Below are 20,874 nucleotides of genomic sequence, written 5' to 3' on the forward strand. Positions count from 1 at the left end.
CAAATTGTATAATTTATTCCTTGCTATACTATCTAGTATGTCTTACCAAAAAAAATTGAAATTCAAACAGCTACTTCTGGGTCTTGCAGTTTCTTTGTCAGGTAGTATATTCAAGTTTTTTGCTTTTCGACAATATCGCTCATGACATTTGTATTAATGTCATGCGGTCATGCGTATAATTTTATCTCTAGTGGTATTGCAAATGAAAAAGAAGAAAAATCAAGAATTAAAAAAAAATCTTATCAGAAGAAGAATGAAATAAAAATGAATAATGCTGTATCTTGTGTCGGTTATTATGGAGCTGAAATCACGTGAGATAATAAATTATTTTGTAAATTATAAAATTATGACAGTTCCTTGCATCTACATATATAAATGTCTTCTTTATGTAAAGGAAAACTTCAGCAACTTCATAAAGTTATCTGATGGTACAAAATATAACACCAGGAAACAATGTATTCTCTCTATTCCTCGGCATAGAACTTCTAAATATGAGAGCTCCCCATATTATCAGGGGATTAAACTTTATAATCATCTACCAATAGAGATTCGAATGCTTGAGTATTCTGCCTTTAAAAAACACATAAAAAGCTATTATATACCAAAGCTTATTACAGTCTTAAGGAATATTTTGATGATAATTTGTAAAACTGATAGCTAAGATAATATTTTTTTTCTTTATTTTTGTAGCATGTATTTCTCTGTTTACTGTATTTTGACTTGTCCCATACATACTTGTTATATGTCTAAAGGGAATGAACAAAGATTATTATTATAAATAAGAATACTGGTTGTTTAAACAGTATATTTTGTTCCTAACTTTCATATAGAAAATTTCAGTGGCCATGTAAAAGGTTGGAATCTGATAATATAAAAAATCAAGATAAGCGAAGATTGAAGGAGTGCAATTTCTTTGAATTGCTTTATATAGATATTTAGTTCCTGATTTGTTTTCTCGAGTGTTGACAGCATTTATCGATACAATTGAAGAAATTTCAAAAGAAATATCTGATTTCTATTCGATTGGATTCGCGTTTCCACACAAAATACCAACAAATGAAATTCTCCTGGCGCCGACTGTGCTAATATTGAATTAACCCACATGATTTCGTCGAGCAAGGTGCGATATCGTATCAATAAAGGACAAGGATTAAATATAGAGTTAATTTAGGAACGAATTTCAACGTAATCTGCGATTTATCACGGTAACTGAGGGAGTTGCGAAAAAATTGATTTCGGAATGCTTTTCCTCCATTCGATAATCCCTCCGAGGAAAAGGATTCTTGGTACCGAATATTTAAGGGACAAATTTTTTGAATTTTCATGTTTTCAACATTTCAAATTCCTGGAAATTCCAGAACTTCTCTTGGAAAAATTACCAATTCAACAAGCGTCAAAAGCGAAAGACCATCAATATCGTACAAGAACTGCCGAAAAAAACTTTGAACGCCCAAGATCAGTAAAGAGGATAGGCCAAAGATGTTGCACCTACATAGCCCCGAGACTTTTTCCCCTAGTACTACAAGAAATAAAAAATGTGAAGAACAAAATATCATTTAAAAGAAAATTGAAAAAATGGATAATAGACTTTGATAAAACAAAATTACATAAAATAATAAATCAGAACTATTAATGTACACACGAATATGACAAAGAGAAATACAGAATATGACACACAAAAATCACGATATCGACAGATATACTACAGGATTTTCGACAAATATAATACAGGATTTCGACCATTATCTGTGATGAAGCACACGATTGTTCCACTTAATTAGAAGATAATATATTTGGCGGTGTATAAAGAGTAAATTTTATGTTCATTACTGTGCACAGTTTATATTTTTATAAAACTCTACAGAATTATAGAGTTTATTGAATGTATTTTCATGAATAAACTCTCTTATTATTATTATTATTATTATTAACACAACAAATTTTCCGAATTTCGTTCGACAATAGTTTAAAATTCTGGTGTAATAATTGAATGTATATTATTTCCAATAGGAATGATTCGTTTCAAAATTATTATGGATTCACGGCATGGCTTGATTTTCAAGCTACTTGGCTTGAGCTTGAATAGATTTCAAGTCAAACTCAAGTCAAGTAGTGGTTTTTCAATCTCAAGTCAACTATTTATTTATCAAGTACTTGAATCATATCAAGCTACTCGATTTGTAGCAGTTTTATTGTGTAATGTCACATCAATAAAAAAATGATGAAATGAGAAGAAACCTTGCAAAAAAAACTTTTATTTATTAAACTGATTATACAGGGTGTCCCATAAGTGGCACGTCACAGTGACACCGGAGGTAGGTCAGCTAAAGAGGGACCTAACCAGCCTAACATGACCCCAGTAAAAGTTGCATGGTTTTCGAGTTATTACCAAATTACGTTTTTTAGTGAATTTTCACCTTTTTTAACATTGTCAGGGTCAGAATTCTGCTGGAAAGCTCGCGAAGCTTATTTTTTTTGTTGTAATGGAATCTTAAATAGTTATTTAAGATGACATGAGTATGATTCTGTCAAAAAGTTATGTGGATTTCCGTAAATTAATGGATAAATCTTGATTTCAATTGCTAGCAAAACGAGAACTTCGACTTTGGACACCTGCTGTGAAAAAAAAATCCTTGAAACAAAACGAGCAAGTAACATAAAAAAATTGGGCATTTTAGACAGATTTAGAAATGGTACAATACACGAATCTTATGCCCATAAAACTAGGTATTTTCATCATTTTACCGATGCCCTACTTAACTAAGTTGAAACTAGGAACCCCGCTATCAGGTAATTTTGCCGCTTGCTATGACATTACATTTGATACCGGGCTTTGTTATTATTTGTTAAAGTCACAATAGGGAAAAAGATGGATTAGGGGAAGAGAAAAAGGAATATTATTGAAAAAAAAGGTAACTTAATTAAAAACAGACTTAACTTTCGATTATTTATTTAATTCTTACATCTAACTTACAGTAAATGTTCAAACTGTTTCCCTCGGACTCTAATGCATAAATGACACCGTTTTATAAAATTACGATTCAATTTTCTTAAACTAATTTCCGATATGGTCCGGGCTGCGTCGAATACGCGTTCACGCAATTCTTCCTCGCTTCTTATTGGTTTTGCATACACTTTGTCCTTTGAACATCCCCAATAAAAAAAATCCGGTGTCATTTATGCATTAGAGTCCGAGGGGAACAGTTTGAACATTTACTGTAAGTTAGATTTAAGAATTAAATAAATAATCGAAAGTTAAGTCTGTTTTTAATTAATTTACCTTTTTTTTCAATAATATTCCTTTTCCGCTTCCCCTAATCCATCTTTTTCCCTATTGTGACTTTAACAAATAATAACAAAGCCCGGTATCAAATGTAATGTCATAGCAAGCGGCAAAATTACCTGATAGCGGGGTTCCTAGTTTCAACTTAGTTAAGTAGGGCATCGGTAAAATGATGAAAATACCTAGTTTTATGGGCATAAGATTCGTGTATTGTACCATTTCTAAATCTGTCTAAAATGCCCAATTTTTTTATGTTACTTGCTCGTTTTGTTTCAAGGATTTTTTTTTCACAGCAGGTGTCCAAAGTCGAAGTTCTCGTTTTGCTAGCAATTGAAATCAAGATTTATCCATTAATTTACGGAAATCCACATAAGTTTTTGACAGAATCATACTCATGTCATCTTAAATAACTATTTAAGATTCCATTACAACAAAAAAAATAAGCTTCGCGAGCTTTCCAGCAGAATTCTGACCCTGACAATGTTAAAAAAGGTGAAAATTCACTAAAAAACGTAATTTGGTAATAACTCGAAAACCATGCAACTTTTACTGGGGTCATGTTAGGCTGGTTAGGTCCCTCTTTAGCTGACCTACCTCCGGTGTCACTGTGACGTGCAACTTATGGGACACCCTGTATAAAGAACTGAAAATATCAACTTTGATATATATACATAAATTAGATCACTATAAATCATATATGTGAAACGTATAGCCATTTTTCCAATCCATTCTTCTAGGAATTCCGATTACTTGGAAAAAGAAAAAACTGCTACCCTCCAATATTTGCCGCCCCTCTAGACCGGGCCCTGCAGCTTCAAGTTCTTCTGCTGAGTTTCGATTATATAAAACGCTTGAACATTTTGTTTTTTTTTCTTCAAGAAGATTTAGTAAAACAATCGGATGATGCGGATGAACCATTATTTTAAATTCGAATGAGCCCACGGCCAACACACTAGTTAATTTAATATGAAAAATCATCTTTGAAATTGAATGAATTTCTTCAATACATAAGTACTTCTAGGAATTCGGATTTCTCCGAAATAGTAGAAAATGTCGCCCACCAATATTTGCCGCTTCGGCGAAATTCGTTTTATTTTTTCCTGAGAAAAAATTCCATTCTTTTCGGTTTTTTGAATATGTACAAATATGTAAGAGTGTAATATTTTTTTAATAAATTTTATATATTTTTCTTGTTTCTGATATTCTCTTTCCGAGTCTTATTCATATTGAATGAAAACATTAACTAATTTCAATGCCTTTTTTTCAATGTGGCTCCAGCTTCTAGATATCTGAAACTACCAAAAGATTTCATAGAAATGTGAGGAAACTACTAATAAAGTCACACTGGCGAATGCTTCAGTCTCTCGGCGCTCGAGGAATTCCCTTATTTAGTCTAAGCCCGCACGAGATTGCAGAAATATATGCCGTGCGACGCGTGCATATCAAGCTCAAGTAATATCAAGTAGCTTGATGTCAAGTCAAGCAATAAATATCTAAAATCGAGTCAAGTCAAGCTCAAGTATGTAATTTTTCACGAGCTTGATTTTCAAGTCAAGTAGTTGGTTAAAATGTCAAGCTACTTGGCTTGATATATATCAAGCCAAGTAAAATGTTTCAATTTTTTCATTCCTTCTCATATGAGAAGGAATGAAAAAATTAAAACATTTCATCTTCCTTGCTATTGAAGTATTACTATATTTGAATATGTATTTAAATTGATACTTCATCTACCTAGAAGAGTTGCTTTAACAACATTTTAAGATTAGCTATAAAAAAATTTAAATTAAATTACAGACATTACGGGATGAAATTGATAGAGCGATCTGTTCGTGGAACGACCAGGGAAAGAGAGTCTGAAAAAAAATTAATGAATTTTTACGAACTGATTGGCATCAACTCAGAGCTGGCCGAATGTCAAACGAGGGGTATTTCCATTCATTATTTTAATTTGGAGTTCTAATGAGTAATGAGAATTCCCTAAAAATTCTATTGTTGTTACAATGTCAAACCGTTTCTGAGTCCTTTAATTTTCTGTTGAAATTATTGAGCTCGTATAGATATCCAAGAAGAAACCTCTCTTATTCCATCGATGTGCGGAAAATCATGGTGAAATATTCTTCACACGCAATAAAATATGCAAATTCGGTGAAGAATCTCGAAACTATGCCTTTCGCAAAGTGCATTATGTAAATATTTAAATGCATTAGTATAATTGAATTGAAACCTGTACCTGGGGTTTATTCTGATATCCTGGAGATTTATTAACCATAAATCAGTAAATTTGACGTTTACAATTGAACGTAGTAATTCACAGTACGATAACTTACAACATATCAATAGTGGAGAGTGTTGAATGATGGAAAGTTGTTCAAACGCGTAATTTTTATTAATCAAGGAAAGTTCTAGCTTCTTCTTCTTCTTCGAAAGGACGATCGAGGAACAAATTGGCGGCGTAGTTTCATTTTGTACCGTTTCATGTCCTATCTTTCAAACTTTCGATCTTTCATTGGAATATCAATATATTAATCATCATTTACTTCAGCAATCAAAATGAAAATATAGTAGCCAGGCGATGGAAACAATAGTCTTACTGCTTACAAAACAAACTTTGAGATTCTATAATGTAAAAGGTTTTTAAAGAGTCAGGTTGTTCGACTGAACTAAAAAATTCTCTCCACTTCCGATAGATCTCGTTTTTGCAAAATCTATTGCTAGTCCAGTCAATTTGTGCTCACAAGGGCTCCTAAGGGGAAAGTTTTGGGATAGTTTTGATTTCTTCGATTTAAATTTTTTTTGGGGTACTGAATCTGAATCTGAGGTTTGCCACTCAAATTTAGTGAAGGAACATTGAAAAAAATACAAAAAAAGATAAAAAATTGCATTCTTTGCTCGGAAAATATCAATTTTTTGTGAAATAGTTTTCTATACAAAACAGTGAATCGAAGTTTATACAAATTTTTCCATTAATGTTTTTGTACGATAAATCGTTCTGGCTCAAACGATAGATAAAATTTGGAGTTTTTTCTGTCTTTGCAAAAAAACACTTTTGAGGTTTTGATTTATTCGATTTTATATATTTTTTGGGGTGTTGTAACGATTTTGCACGCTTCAATTCATGGTACGCTACGGGAATTTTAAAAGACGGTTTGTTGATTCGTCGTGTGTGGTTGGTTGCCGATGAAGCGCCAACAGATGCGTGTATCTAAAAAAAAAACAGAGAGGATTTTCTGAAAGAAAACCACCACTAGAAACCAGTCTTAGAGTCTCATGGGCAATTGAAACTTTACACATTTTGGCGCCCAACGTGGGGTACTACTACGTGGGGTAGTACTCCATTCAGCGAAGTTGATGTAATAACGCCCGGTATTACGCAGGTATTCTCTCAAATCCCTTATCCATAAATTGAACAAATCAAAGTTGTGGCAATATTTACCTTCTTTCGTCCAACTTGTGGAATGACTGGAATAAGGAATGTAAACAGAAATCTAACCATCATCGAATAAAAGATAAATCAGATGATGTAGTACTGCAGTTCACTAAAATGCATTTTTATGTTCAATGTATAATAAAAAAGCATAACTATTTCATTATTAATGTTACCTGTGTTATCGACATTTCTCTTGTCCGAATCAACGTTTTCTCTGATATTTTTATACATTTCTATGTTAAAACTATCGACATCGAGAACATAATATTCTATGTTCGGAAAAATAACGATGGAATTGTTCTATCCCTAATGGGAGACAAAACACTGGTAGTTTTTTTTATTTTAGATCAATATTGAAGGAGAATTGATTAAATCAGTTTGTCATGAGATTTATTTTCTGCAGGAGCGACCATTTCATTAATTATATTCTCCGCAACTAATGTATCACATAGAATATTCAAACGATAAGAAACCCGAATATTATCTTGTAGTTCTAATCGCGGATTCTGTGTCGCAGGTATCAGAGGAAGTAAACGAAAATGCCGGTTGTAAATCACAAAAGGTAAATTCAAACGACGAAAAGTTTAATCCAGATATTTTGAACACATGCCAATTTCGGGACTTGTTTACTCTCTTAGCGGAAATTCTTTTCGTTGTTTTGTGTAGTTATATTATTGTGTCGACTGATAGGGTATTTATCTATGGTTGTTGCAGTGAAAATTGACATGGAAATTCAAGTTATAGTAAAAGCGATGGCAGATAGTAAAATGCCGCTGTTCATCACCTCGCTATTTTCTTTGATATTTTTAGCAACATAGCAACACAATAAAATTTCATTTGAATCGATGAAAGCAATATTTGTTATTATGTGAAAATTCTGGACATGTAAATGATATTGAGTCCATAGGATTTTTCAGGCGTTTTATTCGTATTGTGCTAGTTCAAACCGTAGGAACTCAATTAAAAAGAAAACTCAATTTGATAATACGATACAGGGTAATTCATCGAGATGGCCTATTAGAAGTTTATGGAAAACTAATCATAATTTTATTATGATTAGGAAATAGCGGTCAAAAAGTGGAGATGGACTGATCACATAGCCAGACAAGACAGCAGCAGATGGAAACTAAGAACACTACTATGGAGACCTCGTGAGACCAGGAGAAGTAGAGGCAGGCCACAAAGAAGATGGGTGGACGACATCCGAGAGATAACAGGTAGAAACTGGCTGAGTCAGGCCAGAGATAGACGAATGTGGAAGAGTATAGAGGAGGCTTTCATTCAGGAGTGGATGGTGAACAGCTGAAAGAGAAGAAGAATCCTAATCTTGAGCTAAAAATTTGTATATTGGGGTTTGACACAATGATCTTTGTCCCTAACAGACTACTACTTTCCTATTTCAAATGGCACACCCAATATATTATTATATCATTAGTTAGCTTTTTTGACAACAATTTCGGCAATATGCCATACCTTGGGTAAAAACTCAACGGTTCATGAATTAATGTGATTCTTATAAAAAAAATGGTGGCGATGAGGACTCTTATTTTTCTTTAATATTTCGGCAGAAAAAGCTTTTTTCGAAACATTTTTTTCTTTTTCGATTCTGCAAATACGTAGTCTTGTAAGAATGTTTGTGGTTTGGACTAAAAATGTTCGGGGTGTTTATAAGAAGATCATGAACTTGGACAACTCAAACTCATCAAAACTCAAGATTTTCAAATTAGATTATTCATTTTTTATTATTTCAGTCGATTCTACGAACAAAAATAGTGGAGGTTACTTCAGCAAACCCCATACCTAAAATGAATAATTTAAGAGTTATCGCTGAATCACCCTGTATGCGACCTATAATATGATTAGAAGACATCAGAAATCGATATTTCTTCAAATAAATAATTTGAAATCATTTAGAGCTGCACTGCCAAAATTCAATGCAACTCATTCCTCACTTTCTTATTATTGGCATTTCAACATTGACAGAATTTCACCTGAGAGCTTCGTAGAATGATTGAAATAATAAAGAATATAGGTTCTTATTTGAAAATTTTTAGTTTCGATGAATTTGAATTGTCCAGGTGAGTGTTGATTTTTTTTAAATGAGACACCCTATATGACTGGATTGCAGTTCTTCAATGAACACAAAATGAATCAAATCTCCAAATAAATGAAACGTAGATATTTATAGGGTGTCCCATCAGAAAATTGAGTCGAAAAACTCAATAAGTTCGAAACGATTGACATTTTTGAAAAATCGAAAACGCAATAGTTTTCGACAAATCTGAAAACTGCCTTGAAAAATATAGGTCGTCCCATTTAACACCAACTCTCGTCTATATCTCTAAAATAGTAATTGATTTCTATGATCTGTTGTGAGTATCATATGAACCATAAAAACTACCTACTGAAATAAACGCTTACAACTTTTGAAAATCTCGAACAGAAACCAAGATATACCGAAATATTTGAAAAATTCATTTTCCAGAAACGTCCTGTATCTCGAGAACGAATCAAGATATCTAAGAATTTCGAAAAAAGAGCTAGGGGGATTTTTCTCTAAGTCTTAAACATAGCCGTACAACTTTGCTTCCGCCTCTTTTTTTCAAAATTCAAGGCTTTATTGTAAAGAAAAAGTTATATATTGATGATTCCATAGTATTGTCCATCGCTGGCCATTACTTTCTACCATTTTTCGGGCAGCATAAGAATCCCGCGTTGAAAAAACTGGTCTTCTTTTGAAGTGATCTACGAATCGATCCAATTTCATATTTCATAAAAGTAGAAGTGCTCAGCTCAATGCTCAGCTCAAACGCATTATATGCATTCGATAACGTTTGCCTGTGTTTCAGTCGGTTTTTACAACTCATATTACACTTCGCCGAGCTGATCCCACCAAATACTCAGCATGACATTGGAAGCGTGAATAATCAGTTTGGTCATCGACGTGGAAGCATGACCGGTATATCTTCATGATATTCTGCGCTTGGGATTATCGTAATGAACCCATTTCTCCAGTCACAATTCTATGCAGGAATCCCTTCCGTCTTTACATTGCAAGTAGTTGTTTACAAGCAAACAAACGTCGTTCAACATCTCTCGGCTTCAACTCGTGGAGCACCCAATTTCCTTGTTTCTGAATCATTCCCATGACTTTCAGGTGTTTTGAAATGGCTTGTTGCGTCACTCCCAATGATCCTGCCAATACTTGTTGCGTTGGACACGAGTCTTGATTAAGTAATATTCTGCATCTTCGAAAACCTTCTCTCTTCCACCGCTGGTCTTCGAAATCAGCGTTCTTGAAGCGTTGAAACCACTCTCGACACGTTCTTCCACTAATAGTGGCCTCGCCATAGGTATTTGGGAGCATTCGATAAGTTTCAGCTCAGATTTCTTCATATTATTGCAAAAAATTAAAACCTCCCGTAAATGATGAGAATAGTTGCCGAGATACTTTCAGTGAGCTATTTCTACTATTTCGAATTGTAAAAATTTTTTGTTCCTTGTCAGCCATAAAATAAGGTATACGTATACATTAATTTAAAGTTTTTTTGTATTTACCAACACCAGGGAAACTTTTTAATAAATTTCTCTCAATTTTTCTGTGGGTGGTTGGTATATTGAAATTAAGTACTTATAATTTTTTTGAGTGGAGGTATTTTGTTCGATAGTCCTGAAAAATTAAGACGAAATAACTATGTTATCATATTCCTATAAGAGGAGTGATCCTCTAAGTTTAGAACAATTATTGTATAAAATTTGCAATAAGTACTTGATTTCAATAATCCTCAGATTAATCGCCGAATATGGTATTTAGGTCGGTCTCATAGTAACCCGTATTTGCAAATTCGATCAGACTTTTCTACATTCGTCGTAAATTTTCAATTAAACATCAAAATCACTTCGTTATCTCCACCGCAAAAATATACACACATAGCGCAGACACATATGCTGTTTTGTTTGGCGTTTTCACACCAAACGGCGCCAATACCCATTTATTTCTAATTCACGACAAGATATTCAATAATAACAAACCGTGATTTATGTGCAAACAGTTCTTCTGGCGATGATTTCGATTATTTTCACATTACGATAAATACTCGGCCTGTGGCTTGTGCCCATTTTTCATTCGTTTTCAATAAAAACGAATCAATCGCCAATGTTTTATGTCTGATATGGTAATAGCTTAATCGAGTTATTAGTCGTAAATAAGCTAATGAGCGTAAATATTTTGTATTGACGCATTCCGATTGATCAGAATACGGATGACACAATTTGATTGTGTAACGAACTTTTTATTGTTACCGCTTTCGGCATCAGCGCGGCTTTGCCTGTATAAATAATGAGATGGATATGGGTAATTGAGACTTATTTTGCTGCTGTTGGTTAGCAGGTAACAGGCCAATCGAAAAGTCCCCGGTCTACCATAGTAAAACACATTTTTTTGGCAAAATTATTATTCAACATAGTTGCCTTCGAGGGCGATACAGCGATTATAGCGATCTTCCAACTCTTCGATACCAATTTTGTAGTACGATTTGTCTTTCTCTTCCAAATAGGCCTCAGTTTCGGCGATTACTTCTTCATTGGCGCTAAATTTCTTTCCAGCGAGCATTCTTTTGAGGTCTGAGAACAGGAAAAAGTCGCTGGGTCCAGATCTGGCGGATACGGTGGATGCAGAAGCAATTCGAAGCCCAATTCATGCAATTTTGCCATTGTTTTCATTGATTTGTGACACGCCGCATTGTCTCGATGAAATAGTACTTTTGTGTTCTACAAATGGGGGCGATTTCATCCTTTAAACGATCCAATAATGCTATATAATAATCGCTATTGATGGTCTGGCACTTTTGAAGGTAATCAATGAATATTATACCTTGCGCATTCCATAATACTGATGCCATAACCTTGCCAGCTGATTGTTGTGTTTTTCGTCGCTTTGGATTCGGTTCATCGTGTGCATTCCACTCAGCTAACTGTCGATTGGACTCCGGAGTGAAATGATGGAGCCATGAATCATCCATTGTCACATATCGACGCAAAAATTCAGGTTTATTGCAATTAAACAGCTTCAAACACTGCCCAGAATCATCAACACGTTGTTGCTTTTGATCGATTGTGAGCTCGCGTGGCACCCATTTTTCACACAACACAAAGTAGCTTCACTCACAACACAATATCTCACAAACTATTGGTCGGACTGCTGTCAAATTTTGACACGTATCGTTTGAAGGTTGGTATAATCAATAATATCCCATATGATACCTGTATATAGTGTATGGGTTATTGGGTATCTAATGAAAAAAGAGTTAATAAGGGCACACAATGATGCGCGGGGATCAAGTTCAAGCAATAACGTCAATACACACATCGTCAAAAGTTTTGGCCCCCTCCCTATCAACCTTCTACAACAACAACAACAACAACAATTTTTTGTGAGTGAAATCTTCACTATCTTATCACTTAAATTAAAACAATAAACCATCGAAAAATGTATATTGTTCAGTAGAATACAGGTGTATTCGAAGTTAATCAGTTTTCAGCGAATAACGAAATATATTATTGAGAATATTCCCATGGAAAATGCCGGATCATCCAATTTCTCAGATTGACCGGACTAGAATAGTAGCCCTACATCAAGAAGCTTTGTCGAATCATCAGATTGAGGATTACTAGAGAATTGTTTGAAATTTTTTCTCAATCGGCGGCAGATACGACAAAACTATAACAAACTAGAGGTGAAGTACTAAACCAAAGTTTCTCCTACATTTTTCTGAACTACTAGTGCTCCACCACAAAAATATTCTGAAGGAATCAAGCGAGGACTGTTCCAGCAAAATATCACTCTGTAGATTTGCAATGAAAATTAGAGTATCCCATGATGAAATCTTAAACAAAGCGTTTGCGGGCCAGTATTCAACGGAATTCTTGCTTAAAATGATTCGAGTATTCTCCCATTTTTGTTTTTACCTCCAATTCAGGACATACTGTAAAAATATTCTTCAGTTTCCAATAGACGCATAAATGACGAACGCTCAAAAGATGATTTTCTTTGAACACGAATGCGAAATTCTAAAACAAGCGAGGAAGGTGCGAGTTTTTGAACGCATGAGTGTTGGAAGTGCGTTTTGCAACGAGTATTAGATGATATTTTTTCTATTTCAGTCAAGTTTTGTGAAAAATTGTCGAAATACAATGAAAAATTCATATTATACATCCTAGTGACTTGTATTGTTTCTCGGCAGTTGGAGTGACTGTTACGAATTTGAATTTGAATCGTACGTTTCGAATTTGGAAATAATTTATAATTACGCATTAAATTCGTGAATTACTTCTGATGAAATCGATTTAACAACACCAGAATTAAGAGAAATTACGAAGAAAGTTGCAAATCGTTTCACTATATCCAAATCATTTTCGGTATGTATATTGACAATTGAAGTATGTTGAAATTTGAATCGGAAGTCAGTGTTGACAACCACTAAACGAAAATATAACTGAAAACAATGGTGTAATGAGTTCATTACAGCACTGTTTTTAGTACTGTAATGAATTCATTACGATACTGAAATGGAGAAAAAATTTGCAGCGATTTTGAAATTGGATGGAGGTATCCCTAAGGAGTAGTTCCTTCCCAAAATTCGCGTCTGAGCTGAATTTTTGCAAAGGCAAAGTGTGGGAATGAATAATGACCCATTGAGATGATTGATTAATCCGTTTACAGAAATGAATCATGCCATCAGCCAAGTGTATCGCCAAGAAATGCAATTTCTCAATTAAAAACAATTGCATATGGTCGATATAATTGCCATTGACGACGGATAATTAATCGTTTTATGCAAATCATAATTAAGTGTTATTTTTATGAATACCCCAGATTTAACATATCAGATAAAACTGCATTGTTCCGAGTTGACTTAATGTGTATTTTTAACTGCATTTGAATTGAGTTAGAACAATAAAGGGACAGTTTTGAACAAATTCACATGACATCATCACTATTTCTATAATAGCGCAATCTATTAGCTCCATTTCGAATAGCGTATCGTCGAATGATCCGCATCACATGAAGCTTAATAATTCGCGAACATATTGCCGCTTAGAAACAGCCTGTGAGGTTTGAGGCCCGGCCCAAATTGCCTCTGAATTGCCGCAGACTTATTGGATGAGTAAGAAATTCGAGTCGGTTAATCGAAGGATTTACACGGTCGTAACACACTAGAGGACAATAATCTTCTTCTTCTTCGTTTTACGTTCGCTACAATGGAAATTTCCGAGGACAAGGCTAGCTAGTAAGTGGTTTCAATAAGTTATCTATCTAACGAATTTATGGAGTTCGTGTTTTATCATAATCAAGAATTTATATTGTTTCTTCATATTTGCGACTATGTTCTCGTATTAGAAATGGGACATTCATCGTCTATGTTTTGTTATCGATGCTCTAACCATCGATGTCTGTGAAAATTATTATCAACGATTTCCAAATGAAAAATGTTACCTGGATAAAGTTGATAACGGAATAGAGAATCAGTTTTCAAATTCACTGAATATCAAGAATTCTATTATTAAACTGCGAACTTACCTACTTTTAAGAACAATTTGACAATTAAATTTCAATGCTTTTTTATTTTTTATTGATCATAATTCTTGTTCTATGAACTAAATAGCGTGCAAATGCATTTCAAGATTGAAACACACCCCGTTTTATCAGTTGCTACCTGTGGTTGCAATTTTCTTGCAATTTTTTTGGTATTATATTAGATTTAATATCCTCAGCCAACTTTGAAATTCCGGATGAGAGTTCCTCTTGATTCGCAACCATTTTGTTATCACATAAACTATCAAATGAGTTTGTCAACATAAATTGTTGTGAAAAGTGATCCAGATTTTGAATCCACTCAAAAAGAAACTGCAACACCCAGAAGGGTGTTTAAATTTTGAATTCTTTACATTAAAACATAGATAGTATACAAGGAGTGAATGATCGAATTTGGAGAAAAAAATCGTGAAGGTTTTTTAATGTAAACAATTTTTGTTACTTGAATATTCTAGTCGTTTTTGGTAAGTTCTTCAAATTTTACAAAAAACTAGCATAGAAACTCGATGTTTAGTTGTTGTTAAAATACCTAGAGCATGTGTACGCGCAATTTATCGCCAGATAAGTAAATTTGAAAGAGGTCAAATTATTGGTCTACGGGAAGCGGGATTATCATTTCGAGAAATCGCTTACCGTATGAACAGAAATCCAACTACTGTTATGAGATGTTGTCGAGCGTGGTTTGATAATGCCCAAAATTGAAGAAGAGTAGGCACCGGACGTCGAAGGGGCACAAATGAAGTTCAAGATCGACGTCTAAGACTTATGGCCATTAAAGATCGATTTGCGACAACTGGATCTTTGGCTGATGAGTGGTTAGGAGAACAAGGCCATCCTGTAACTGTCCGAATGGTTTACCGCCGGATAAGTTCTTTTGGACTGCAGCATTATCGACCCCATCTTGTTTTACCTCTGACGGTTGAGCATCGCCGGCAACGATTACAGTGGTGCAGAGAACGTCAACATTGGAATGTGGAATGGCATCAGGTCGTATTTTCTGATGAATCTCAATTCTTCTTGGGTACACATGATGGCCAACAAGAAGGGTTAGACAACGTCAGAGAGAAATATGTGAACCTCAGTTTGATGTTGAGCGTCATGTACACCGGACAGTCAGCGTTATGGTATGGGGTGCTATTGCACATGCAAGTAGGTCACCTTAAATTTTTAATCGAAGTAACAGGACAGCGCTGCGTTACCTTCAAGAAATAGTGGAGCCATATGTTCTCCCTTACCTTAACCGGCTCGAAAATTGAATATTTCAGTAAGATAATGGCCGACCTCAAGTTGCCAGGGCTCTAAGACATGAATGAAGTAGGGGATAGTATCCCTGAAGAAGAAATAGACCTTTTTTTATTGATCTTATTGCATCAATGCCGAGAAGTGTTGGGGAGTGTATAGATAATATTAACAAATTTATCGAAAAAAATTGTAAACCCTTCGTTTTTTTTTCTACAAATTTCAATTTCATTTACTGCTTGCTATATTATCTATGTTCAACCAAAAAAGATTAAAATTTAAACAGTTCCTTCTGGATGTAATGAAAGTTTCCGAAATGCAGTAGCCGAAAAAAAAAACGCGGGAGAGTGAACATATTGAAATTTTAAAAAATTGCTTGTTTATAATATAGCAGTTCTCAAAAAAAAATTGCTTTATTTCAAATGAAATAAATTTTCCTTTGGAAGTGAAAGTATCCCTGAAGGAACAGTTATCACTTCTAGACGAAGAAGATAAAACAAGGTCAGTCCTGATATGTATTTGTTTTCTATCATATATTCAGGTTGATCCTAGATACTTTGAAAATGTTTCTTTCTTGATTTGATGTTCAATATGAATGGAAAATGGTAAGAAAAGCAATGTGCTTTATAACTACCGATCTATTCAATATTTCTGTATATTAAAAATTCACAAATAATATTATTTCTGTAGCAAATCTTATTCTTGTAGTAAATTTTCATATTAGTTCTTTATCTGCACTCTCGTTGAATGGAATATCAAAAATATTTCAATTCGTCACATTGCACGTGCACTCTAAAATATTCCAAAATGTTTCTAGATGAGCGATTTCAACGCAATCATTAGATTTATTATTTATTACTCAAACTAAAAGCATTGTCGTTCGCTTTTATACATGCATAGATATTCTGATTTATACGGTCGTTGTGAAATAATGCATTACAGTATGCATTTGTTCTACGTCATACAATCATAGAAAAAACCGGTGTTATAACCAAATCATGAGAAATGAATTCGATTCAAGAAAAAAGTTTCACGACTTCAATATGGGCAGGTATGTGCATACAAACTATGTCACTTTCATTGTTTTACCTTCATATATGATGTAATATTAGAGTACAGGGAAAATTATTGGGATATGTTTCTGTTTCAATATTACAGTCGAATGACTTCATTATCATAGGAGTAATAAAATTTATTGAACAGAAATTAACATTAAAATACGTCGCCAATATTGGACCAATGTGAATGTATTTTTTCAGAATTTTTTTTTAATCGTAAGTATTAATTGTACAACTTTGCTTCCGACGTTTTGCAATAGATGGCTGTAGCGGTAATAGGTAGTCGGAATAAATAGATCGTAGATATCATACAATAAGCTAAGGTATTTGTGAACATAACGCCATCGAAATATTAGTCGATTTGTGTCTGCCTCAAAAGGTTATTCTCGATCAAACATGTCAGCTCACGAGCCAAGTTCTCGTCATTTATGAGAGGTTTTAATTTTCTGCTTTGATATGAAGAAATCTACGGCTTAACCTCATTGAATGCTCTCAAATACCTATGGTGAGGCCGGTATTAGTGAAAGAAAGTTCTGAGAGGGGTTTCAACGCTTCAAGAACGGTGATTTTGACGTCGAATACCAGCATGGCGGTGGAAGAGAGAAGGCTTTCGAAAATGCAAAATTGGAGGCATTATTTGATAAAGACTTGTGTCAAACGCAACAGGAATTGACTGGATCATTGGGAGTGACGCAACAAGCTATTTCAAAACTCATGAAAGTCATGGGAATTATTCATAAACAAGGAAATTGTGTGCCGTACGAGTTGAAGCCGAGAAGTGTTGGCAAAGATGAAAAGAATTTCTGCATCGCATTGTGACTGGATGACTGGAGACAAATATGGGTTCATTACGATAATCTCAAGCGCAGAAATTTATGGGGATATCCCGGCCATGCTTCCACGTCGACGGCTCAGTGTTTGGTGGGACCAGTTCGGCGTAGTGTATTATGAGTTGCTAAAACCGACTAAAACAATCACAGCTGATCGTTATCGAACACAATTAATGCGTTTGAGCCTAGCATTGAAAGACAGACGGCTGCAATACGATGGAAGACATGATAAAGTGATTTAACAGCATAACAATGCTCGACCCCATGTTGTGAAAGTGGTCAAGACATACATGGAAATGTTAAAATGGGTAACACTTCCGGTCTTATGAAGGAGTGAAAAATTGGATCGATACGTGGATCGCTTCAAAAGATGACCAGTTTTTTCAACGCGGGATTCGTACGCTGCCCGAAAGATAGGAGAAGGATAAAGTAAAGGCCAGTGATTGACAATACTTTGAATCATAAATGAATAACTAGTTTTTCACAATAAAGCCTCGAATTTCGGAAAAAAAAACGGCGGAAGCAAAGTAGTACGCCTATTCTGAAATCTGTAATTTTTCTGTGTTTTTGTTAATATAATCAATAAAAATTGATAATAATTTAAATTAATGATTATGATTTCCTAGTGAAGTATTTTCTTAAATACATTTAATCATTATCTTTTCTCTTGCAACATTTTTTTATGTTGATTCTTCTTGTTATTAATGTCTTGCGCTATTAATGTAGGTATCGCACCCATTCGAGCTAACAAGCGAAATACCTAATATTATTTGACAGTATATTCATTCTGTTCTTATTTATAGACTCAAAAAGCTTGCGAAGACACTTAAAATTAATTCCATATTATTTAGTGATTAGGTAATTATTATTCATCAAACAGGTGTGAAATGGCGAATGCGCTGGGTACCACTAATTGGTCCGATTTCAATATGAATGATAAATACTCCAGGTGATAACTTCTAATTGAATTCTAAGTTCTCTTCATTCGGTAACAAATTGCTAAAGGTGACAACCTAAATTTGGAATATGTAATCGCATAAATTTATAACACATTTGCACTTAAAAGTATTCATAAACTTACCCTTGTCACTTTCATTATTCCAAATTGAATACACTACATGTAGATAATCATAAATATAATAGATTCATAAGAGAATTTCATTTCACAAATTATGATTACCCTCAGATTCTGCAAATCTGCTATCTTATATTAGAATAAACAGCTCATTTGAATTATAATGGAAAATACTACCAGTTATTTTGTTATAACAAAGATCTTGATTATATTTCCGATAAAAAGTTTAAGAGGGAAAATATTCACATTTTGAGTTAATTGCCATTCTGAGGAATATTTCAGGTACCTCACATTTTCACTATTTGTTTCACCCCATCACTTTCTAAAATCACTTACGTGTCCGATTATTTCAGCTCTATGTTATAACTTGAAGAAGATTATTATAATTCGTAGTTAGGAGTTGAAATTCCACTTTATCGTCAATGCTCAATCTAAAAACCTTGTTATATTTTGAAATCAAATAAATTTTTTCGATGGGATCCCAATATTCAGAACACGTGACAAAACGAAGAGTATATTAATGACAAATGCAACGAGACAAAGGCAATGTGAGGGGAATTTGGGCAAAATTGGATGCAGCTCAACATAGGTATATGAAAACCATGTTGAAACAACTACACTCACTGGCAAAAAAACTCGGCCACCTAAAATTTTGCTGAAGTTCGTTGAACTAATAACTTTCATAATTTTCCATCGATTTCAATTGTTTCTAAGCCAAATTGAAGATAAATTCATTGGTACTATAACAAACTCCAGGAAAATTCTCAGAAAATGTTGATAGCTTAATTATAGGGAGGTGAAAAAAACATGTATTTGTAGTCCATTTTCTTAACACCCTGTGGAAGAGTTCAGAAATTTTGTAGAGCTTACGCTTAGTTTATTACAAAGATCATCTTTTTTTCCATTTTTCAGTTTTCATTTCATCTTGATATCTTAATTCCTTTCGAAGATACACGTTCTCAAATGAAAGCCTGGAATTGTTTTAGGAACAAAATTTAATTGGAAATGTTTTAATTAAACAGTAATTTGGAACGAAAAAAACATAATTGGCATTTTTCTATATTCCGTATGCCCACCTCTTGGGGAAATAAATTGCACACAATCGTCGAGATATCGAATTGAAACGACGAATAATGCGATATTGAGGAATTGCGTCATATTCAGATTGCGCTACGCAAAACGCAGCTCGTCAAATGTTTCGGGTAGTATAGGACGACAGGACGACGAATGTTCCTTTGAATTTCATCCCAGAAATATTCAATCGGATTCAGATACGGGCTACATGCAGGCCATTCTAATCATTGGATACCAACCTCATTCAAATATTGGTTAACAATATTTGCTACATGCGATCTTACATTGTCGTGCATTAAAATGAAGTATACTGACGGAATATTACGATCTTTAGATAAGGGTTATGCTACCATTCTTGTACTATTAGATTTCGCAAAGGCGTTTGATACCTTGGACCATAATCTACCTATTTCGGTTTTGACGGAACAGCCCTGAGGTTTTTTGAGTCCTACCTTTTTGGAAGATACCAATGTGTCAGATTGCGTGACACCTTTTCAGATATTTGTCCAATAACCTCAGCAGTTCCGCAGGGCCCCATTCTCGGTCCATTACTATTTTTAATTTATATTTCGGATATGTATAAAGTAGTTAAATTCGTTTCCACCTATTTTTATTGATTTTATTGCGTGCTGTTGATCAGTTAAACGGAGATTTGTCAGCAATAATGTGCTATTGTCAGTCAAATAATTTGAAAATAAATGTGAAAAAATGTTTCCACATACCTTTCTTCCCCAGAACGCTTTCTGTTGAGGTTGAAGTAAATATGGGTCGTGAGAAAATTCCATCTTCTACTTATTGCAGGAACCTTGGCATCATTTATGATTGTCAGCTGAGATTTAGGGAAGATGCAGATTACTATTGAAGAAGTCCTTTCTTGCATTGCGTCAATTATATTGGCAGATACATTTTTTGGACTTCTCCTCGCGAAAGTACCTCTGTGGGTCATTAGTGTTGTCCAAGTTGAACTATGGATTGACAATATTTTATCCTTGTCTTGATTCTGTTTCAAGGTATATATTACAGAAGGAACAGAACTCGTGCTGTCGGTTCATCTTCTGGTTGAGAAAGTATCGGGTGTTTTTTTTCGAGGTATATATCTTTAAGTTGGCATTACTGTTCAAGATGACGACCGATTTAACAGCTGTCAAGTGATTCATTCTCAGTTTAGTTTGGCAATTCATCATGAATAGATAGTAAGGCGTATATTCGTCGAATGGGCCCAAAATGATATTACCGTTGTTCCCGATTTTCATAGGCGAATTTTGTTTAGCGATGAAGCGCACTTCTGGTTGAA

General features: G+C 34.2%; 1 protein-coding gene across 2 annotated transcripts in view; it reads left to right on the plus strand.

Moving 5' to 3' along the window:
• Positions 1-13,809: 13,809 nt before the first annotated feature.
• The window catches only part of LOC123681349 (dorsal-ventral patterning protein Sog), a 95,330-nt gene continuing 88,265 nt past the window's right edge, over positions 13,810-20,874 (plus strand). The window contains exon 1 of one of the 2 annotated variants that reach the window (XM_045619714.1): positions 13,810-13,999. The gene's annotated coding sequence lies outside the window, so the exon portion shown is untranslated. The remainder of the gene's footprint in view (positions 14,000-20,874) is intronic. The other variant, XM_045619713.1, reaches the window with a different exon arrangement.

The sequence above is a fragment of the Harmonia axyridis genome, chromosome 5, assembly GCF_914767665.1.
Source record: "Harmonia axyridis chromosome 5, icHarAxyr1.1, whole genome shotgun sequence".
Lineage (NCBI taxonomy): Eukaryota > Metazoa > Arthropoda > Insecta > Coleoptera > Coccinellidae > Harmonia > Harmonia axyridis.